Here is a 7500-nt window from a genome sequence, read left to right as displayed (position 1 = left end):
ATATATATATATATATATACATAAATACATATATATATACGTATATACATACATACATACGTATATACATATATACATACATACGTACATATAATACATATATACATACATACACACACACACACGTATATATATCATATACTAGACCAGATGAAGATGGCCTCTTCTCTGCTTGGCATGCTCGCATGCTGTCATGTTTGACAGCGAAAGAATCGTTTGCCTCAGAATTATATTATTAGTCATGAAATAAGGAACCTCTCTCTACCTTTGCCAAGAGGCATCAAAGTAAAAAATCTTCCATTTAACCAGCCGTGATAATAATAATAATAATAATAATAATAATAATAATAATAATAATAATAATAATAATAATAATAACAAATAGGAGAATATAAGCATCAGATGAGATTTATAAGGAAACACTAAATCATGTCTTATCATTTATTATATCTCCTCGCTTCAAAACCTATTCCATATTGTTGGTTATAGTGTTGGTCAGTAGTAGTAGTAGTAGTAGTAGTGGTGGTGGTGGTGGTGGTGGTAGTAGTGGTAGTAGTAGTAATAGTGGTAGTAGCGGGTTTAGAATTTTGGCACAAGGCCAGCAAGTTCGGAGGAGTGTATAAGTTGATTACATAAGTTGGACTCGAGTGTCCATGTTGTAGTTATTTTATTCACCCTGAAAGGAGTAAGAGCAAGGTCGACCCCGGTGGAATTTGAACTCGGAACGTAAAGACGGGCGAAATGCCGTTAAGCATTTTACCAGGTGTGCTAACGATTCCGCCAGAACACTGCCATAACAATAATAATAATAATAATAATAGTCCTTTCTATTATAGGCACAAGGCCTAACATTTTGGGGGAGGGGGTTACTCGATTACATCGACACCAGTGCGTAACTGGTGCTTATTTCATCGACCCTCGAAGGGATGAAAGTCAAAATCAACCTCGGTGGAATTTGAACTCAGAAAGTAAAGTCGGACGAAATGCTGCAAAGCATTTTGTCAGTCGTGCTAACGATTCTGCCAGCTCCCTGCTATAATAATAATCTTTTTTGCAATAGGCACAAGGCCTGAAATTTTGTGGGACAGGACTAGTCGATTACATCGATCCCAGTGTTTCACTGGTACTTAATTTATCGACCCCCGAAAGGTAAAGTTGACCTCGGCGGGATTTGAACTCAGAACGTAAAGAGCAAGCAGAAGTACAAATAATATATATATATATATATATATATATATATATATATATATATATATATATATATATATATACGACGGGCTTCTTTCAGTTTCCGCCTACCAAATCCACTCACAACGCTTTGATCGGCCCGAGGCTTTAGTTGAACACACTTTGCCCAAGGTGCCACGCAGCGGGACTCAACCCGGAGCTCTGTGTTTGGTAAGCAAGCTACTTACCACACAGTCACTCCTGCGCTTATATATATACACACACACACACACATAATCATATGCGTGTATCAGAAACGAGTAGGTCAACTACACACAACCCAAGAAAGAAACATATAAACGTTGATAGCTACAAATCGAACAAACAATACAACACAAAATATAACGCAATACGCAATACGATAAAATCGTGACGAAATCAGAAAAGATGCAAATACAAGTAAAAAAAAACAAACAATAAAATAAAAAGAAAACAGAATAAACCGACGTCGACGATGACGACGACGAAAACGAAGATGGCGACTTCGGTGCGAATTCGACGTAGAGGCTGACGTTGTCGATGAAGGACATGATGCAGAATCGACTACGGAAATTGATTTTCTTTTTTTTTTTTTTTTTTTATAGACGATGAAGTGTGGGCAAAACGAAGCATTTGATACATTAACGTTAAAATAACAGCTTAGACTGCATTAAAGCAAATAGGCGGAAATACATTGTTTTGACGACATTTTATAAATGTAAATAACTAGGGTCGAGCAGTTGGAACGTATGTGTGTGTGTGTGTGTGTGTGTGTGTGTGTATACATATATGTATATGTATATATATATATATATATGTATATATATATATATATATATATATATATATATATATATATATACACAGATATATACAAACATATATATATACACACACACACATATATATATATATACATATATATATACACACATATACTTATATATATATACATATATATATAAATACCAATATATGTATGTATATATATATACTTACATACATACACAATTTCAGCATATATATATATATATATATATATATATATATACATACACATAAATATATATGTATGTATGTATATATGTGTATGCACACACAAACACACACACACACACACACACACACACACACACACACACACACGCGCACACACACACACACACACACACACACACATATATATATGCATACAGAAATACGTATACATGCATACACACATACACATGCATAATTATTGATATACATGTATATATCTATATACGTATGCATTCATATATACACACACATGCATATATATATATATATACACACACGCAAACACACTCACACACATATATATAAATTGATATATGTATGTATGTATCTATGTATGTGTACACATACATTTGATGTGAGGGAAAGTGGGGTGTTTTTTTTTGTTTTTGCTCTTGTTGGGTTTGTTGTATTCCTTGCTTGTACAGTTTTAACAGAGGAGACAAAAAAAAGGTTAAGTCGGAAGAAACGTCTTACAAAAACTCTCTAGAAACGTAAATTGATTTGGAATTTTCAAAGAATCTGTTTGATTCTTCAGCGTGTCTCTCTCACTTTCTTTCTGTCATTCTCTCCCTCTCTCTCTTTCTCTCTCTCTCTCTGTATCTATCTATCTATTTATCTATCTATCTATCTATCTATCTCTTTCATATATGTGTGCATGTATGTGTGCGCGCGCGTGGATGTGTGTATATGTATATGTGTACGAAATACATATGTACGTCTATATCTGCGATTATATATATATATATATAGATAGATAGATGTACACACACACATACATACATACATACATACATACAGACAGACAGACAGACAGACAGACAGACATACCTTCTCGTGCGCACATAAATGTTTTTTCCTGGAATAACAAGGGGAAAAGTACGAGTAGACCTACATATATTAATACGTGTGCGTGAGTAGTAGTAGTAGTAGTAGTAGTAGTAGTAGTAGTAGTAGTAGTAGTAGTAGTAGTAGTAGTAGTAGTAAGTAGATGAATAAATATGTAGGTTACAAATGGCATATATAGATAGATAGACAGACAGACACACACATATATATATATGTACACTCACACACACACACGTGTATATATATATATATATATATATATATATATATATATATATATATATATATATATATATATATATATATATATATATATATATGTATATATATATATACACACACTCACATATGTTATAGGCGTAGTCATGGCTGTGTGGTAAGAAGCTTACTTCCCAACCACGTGGTTCCGGGCTGAGTTCCACTGCGTGGCACTTTGGGCAAGTGTCTTCTACTCAGGCTGACCGAAGCCTTATGACTGGATTTGGTAGACGGAAACTGAAAAGAAGCCCATCGTACACATATATACGTGTGTGTGTGCGGGGGGCGGGCGGGGGAGGTGTCTTTGTGTCTGTGTTTGTCCCTCTGCCATCCCATCGCTTGACAAACGATGCTGATGTGTTTATGTCCGCGTCACTAGTTTTACAAGTCACGGGGTGGATTTCTTCGACTAAAACTCGCTTTAAGGCGGTTCTCCAGCATGGCCGCAGTAAAATGACTGAAACAATAATATATATACTTTATATATATATATATATATATATATATATATGTGTGTGTGTGTGTGTGTGTGTGTGTGCAGGCCGTATAACGGGTGTATGTCGCTGTTTGGTAGCTGAGTTGGAGAAACTATTGATTCGGTCAATGTTTTACTACGCATGGTTACTTACGTTTACTGGCGACGTAGGCGGGAACTGGTGGAGAGGTGGTGGAAGTGGTAGTGATGAAAGAGTGACGGTGGAGGTGGTGGTGGTGGTCTTGTTGAAAATGGTGTTAGTTAATGGAACCAGCTGTAATGGTATTCTCTGCCATTTCTTGGATCGGACAATGTTTTTTTTATTACACGTGGCTACTTACGTTTACTGGTGGTGTAGGCGGGCGGGAACGGGAGGAGAGGAGGACGCATGGAATTAGTAAGAGGGAGGGAGAAAGAGGTGGAGGTGGAAGAGTCGGTGGAGATGCTGGTGGTGCTGATGATGGTAGTGGTGGTGGTGGTGGTGGTGTTGGTAGTGGTGATGGTGGTAGTGGTGATGGCGGTGGAGGGAATGGGATTGGTAGTGATGGAGGTGGCGGTGGTGGTGGAGGTGGAGGTGGTGGTAGTGGTAGTGGTGGTTGTTGAGGTGGTGGTGGTGGTGGTGGTGGCGGTGGTGGCGGTGGTGTTAGTGATAGTCATGGTGGTGGTGGTAGTGGTGGTGGTGGTGGTTGAGGTGGTGGTAGTGGTGGATGTTCTGGAGGTGGTGATGGATGTGGTGGTGTTGTTGTTGTTGGTGGTGGTGGTGGTGGTCTCAATGAAAATGGTGTTAATGGAATCAGCTATAATGGTACTCTTTGCCATTTTCTTGGATCGGTAAATTCCTATCAGATCGCAATATCACTACGTGTGTTACCTGAGAATTTTCTCCTCCACATTCGTAAGATTTCCTTTACTTGAATCCTTAATAAATTAAAGCTAAAGAACCTACATCTTTAAATTTTCGAAATCTGAAAATAATTACTATTAAATTTAAACATTTTTAACAGCAAACAATATATGTACGTGAGGGAGAGGAGGAAGAGGGAGAGGAGGAAGAGGGAGAGGAGGAAGAGGGAGAGATAGAAAGAAAAGAGAGCGAAAGAAGTATTAAAACGTCAATGTCAAATAGGTCAACGTCGATTCAACGATGCCAAATAAGAGGCGCCAAAAAGGCTGTGCCAGGACGTCTCATACCCAAAGGAGAAATAATTCCGAGCTTTATTGTTATAGTTTTTTTTCCATCGTTGTTCGTTTTTATTTCCCCCCTACGAAATATGAACAAATTGTTACCCCGTTAGAGGCGTCAACGGTCTTAAACGAGTCAGCACATTCGTTTTGAAGCGTTAACAAAAGATGTGGTACGATAGAAGAAACATAAAGGAAAAGCAAAAACAAATAAATAATAACAAAAGTCATTGTCTGTCGACAAACAACAGAGTAAAATATAGACACCTCAATCAAATTTAAAAGAAGAGAATGGACACCAATTCAGATATAACAACAGAAAGTTACTACGCTTGCATTACGATACGATATGATACAGTAGAAACCATTTAGCTTAAAAACCTTCGTTGCTTAAGAGACTCGTTACTGTGAAAATCAGAAGACAAAAGGTTTTTATTGTTAACTGATAATTTGTAAAGGACGTTCGACCTAAAAGGCATTGATGCAGCATAACAAATAGATATAACTGTAAAAACGATATAGAATTAATGGATTAACTTTTAATGCTACTAATTCATTGACAGTTGTAGTAAATTAATGTCGGAATTGTGATCTAATTTTTCGCTTCTAATAGATACAATAGAGTATATAAATGACGTATTTTATAGTGCACTAATGAGATAATGAGGAAACGAATTTCAAAATGGCTGCTTTCTTTCATTTTGTTGCGGTTTCTTTCCACTTTTTTCTGTTTCTATCATGGTAATCAACAAGTTAACACCGACCAGAATAATTAACTCACTTGGCTTGTAAGAGGTAACGCACAATATTCCCTCAAATCATATTTTAACGTCTTAGAAATAAAGAAATGGTAAATGCATGGAAGTCCGTCGCATATATATATATATATATATATATATATATATATATATATATATATATATATATATATATATATAAAGTACAGGACATCACTAACGATTTTAAAATACGTAAATCCATAATGAGAGACAAGTACGGGACAAAATACCAAAGAAAGTCTAACCCCTCCTCAGTTGTCGACTGTTAATTATTCCCTATTTCGAGCTTTCAACGACAAGATAGGGAAACTTCATTAAACAGCAGCATCCAGAAATTCTTAAAATATGGAAAGCTAGAGCTTCGAACAAACAAAAAACGTATTTTCTTTCGCCCAAAGCCAGGAATTTTTCAGCACCCCCTTGTATAGCACCACCAACAATTGGGCCGCAGCCACCACCACCACCACCACCACCACTACCATCACTACCACATCCATCACCGCATCCAGCACTAGAGGCCACTACCACCACCACCAACAACAACACCACCACCACCAACACCACCACCACCACCGATGCTGCCATCGCCGACAACCATCACTACCTACCACCCACCGCTACCACAACGTCGACTCCCCTCAACACCATTTAGATTTTGATCAACGATATTACCAGTATCACTAGCACGGCTACTGTTGCCACGACCACAACGACCACTGCCGCTGTAATTCACCGCAACCACCAACACAACCGCAAACACCATCATCAGCACTCACCTTACCTGCAACACCTGTGTCGCGTAACTCTATACCATTAATCACCTGTTTTATCTCCTGCAGTGCTACGACCCTAATTACCTACCTTGATCATATCAAACCAGAGTACAGTTACAAACAATAATGACGTCTTCTTCGTGGTTAGGGAAATTGCTAGAAATAGCAATCAAATGCCATTTAAATCATAACTCTACCTTAATAGAAACGTGCAGTCTTTATCAGTAGCTTAATGCAGTAATTCAATTCTTGTAGGCCATACACGCATACAAGCATACATACATACATACATATAGGAACGCATACAAGTATACACACATACATATATACATATATAAATACGTACGTATATAATTGGCACTGCGTCGATAACGACGGTGAGCAATTCAGTTGATCAGATCAACGGAACAATCTATTAGTAAAAGTAATGTACAAGTGGTTGAGTACTCCACAGAAATGCGTACCCTTAACGTAGTTCACAAGGAAATTCAGCGAGATACAGAATGGGACACACACACACACACACACACACGTACATATACATACATGCATACAGGCATGTATTCATTCAAACTTGCATACACACACGTACATAACTGCATACATACTTACATGCATGTATACATACATGCATGTATACATACATGCATGTATACATACATGCATGTATACATACATGTATACATACATGTATACATACATACACACATGCATACACACATACATATAAGATGCACTTTTAGCTTCATACCTACAATTACTGAAGCAACAGGATACATAACCAACTCTACAAATGATCACGATATCTGGAATTATAAAGATCTGCAAGATTTTCTAAAGATTTAAAGGGTGATAAACAAAACAAGATACTTTCTTTCACAACCGTGCTACTAAGTAATGATGAAAGGAAAAGTCGACCTCGGTGGAATTTGATTTGAACTCA

The 7500-nt window shown here is 37.1% G+C and overlaps 1 protein-coding gene across 1 annotated transcript in view; it reads right to left on the bottom strand.

Moving 5' to 3' along the window:
• The window catches only part of LOC149131980 (coiled-coil domain-containing protein 148-like), a 49181-nt gene that overhangs the window by 6726 nt on the left and 34955 nt on the right, over nucleotides 1-7500 (bottom strand). The window lies entirely within an intron of this gene.

Source organism: Octopus bimaculoides, chromosome 18, assembly GCF_046866305.1.
Source record: "Octopus bimaculoides isolate indiv1 chromosome 18, ASM4686630v1, whole genome shotgun sequence".
In the NCBI taxonomy this organism is placed as follows: domain Eukaryota; kingdom Metazoa; phylum Mollusca; class Cephalopoda; order Octopoda; family Octopodidae; genus Octopus; species Octopus bimaculoides.
This window is presented reverse-complemented; position numbering and strand designations above follow the sequence as displayed.